We start from the raw sequence: 1,114 nt of genomic DNA on the forward strand, positions 1-1,114 counted from the left end.
GATGGAGTTGAGGTGACAATCAGATCAGTCATGATCTTATTAAATGGCAGAGCAGTCTTGATGGGTGGGCTGAATGGTCTCCTGCTCCTAATTGTATCTCTTAAAGACAGTAAGAAACAGGAACAGGAGTGGGCCATTTGGCCCATCAAACCTGCTATGCCATTCATTAAAATCATGGCCGATCCTACGTTCCTCATATCCAGTTTCCTGCCGTTTCCCTGTTAATTGTCAATTAACTGCCGGATCAAGAATCTGTGTCAGCCTTAAATACCTACAAGGAGCCTGCCCTCACAGCTCTCTGAGGCAAGGAGTTCCAAAGGCTCATAGCCCTCAGAAAGAGGATGAGTGTACAAAATTTTAGGTGTACAAAATGATCAGAGTTATAGACAGAGTAGACAGCCAGAGACTTTTTCCTAGGGTGGAGGTAGCTATTACGAGGGGGCATAGTTTTAAAGTGAGTGGAGGTAGATATAGGGGAGACGTCAGAGGTAGGTTCTTTACTGGGAGAGTGGTAGGGGCGTGGAATGCATTGCCGGAGAGGGTAGTGGAGTCGGCCTCATTAGGGTCATTTAAGTGGCTATTAGATAGGCACATGGATGATGGTATAAGGTAGGGGTGGAGGTTAGACAGACCTTAGGATTAGTGTAAAAGTTCGGCACAACATCGTGGGCCGAAGGGCCTGTACTGTTCTATGTTCTATCAGTGGTGCACAGGGGCCTCTGTTTCTCACTTAGTGGCACCTCCCTATTCTGCCTGTACCCCCCCCCCCCCCCCCCCCATTGGAAACAGAAGGTGCTGGAAAACCCCAGCAGCTCTGGAAAGGGAAAGGTTAGTAATTTCCTATCAGTGACCTTCCTGTAGACCCTCTGATGGGGATTATAGAGACTCCCTACCCCCACAGATACTCCTGTTGTCTCAGCCTCTGTGGATGGGTTTATTTCACATTAAACAATTCTTTTCTACCTCTCTTTAAAATGGAGCCTGTGTTTTGATGGCGGTTACATTGTGAATTAAAGTTGGTTTTCATTAAAAAAATGTTCACTGTGTTTTAATTTTAAATTCTCTGTAGAACAACATGGCAGTGACAGGGCGGGGAGTGTGGGGGGGGGGGGGG

The 1,114-nt window shown here is 46.9% G+C and overlaps 1 protein-coding gene across 1 annotated transcript in view; it reads left to right on the forward strand.

The window, feature by feature from the left end:
• Positions 1-782: 782 nt before the first annotated feature.
• mych (myelocytomatosis oncogene homolog) overlaps positions 783-1,114 on the forward strand; it is a 7,624-nt gene continuing 7,292 nt past the window's right edge. Inside the window, exon 1 of the mRNA XM_048608160.1 lies at positions 783-828. The gene's annotated coding sequence lies outside the window, so the exon portion shown is untranslated. The remainder of the gene's footprint in view (positions 829-1,114) is intronic.

Source organism: Rhincodon typus, chromosome 19, assembly GCF_021869965.1.
Source record: "Rhincodon typus isolate 14 chromosome 19, sRhiTyp1.1, whole genome shotgun sequence".
NCBI classification, from domain to species: domain Eukaryota; kingdom Metazoa; phylum Chordata; class Chondrichthyes; order Orectolobiformes; family Rhincodontidae; genus Rhincodon; species Rhincodon typus.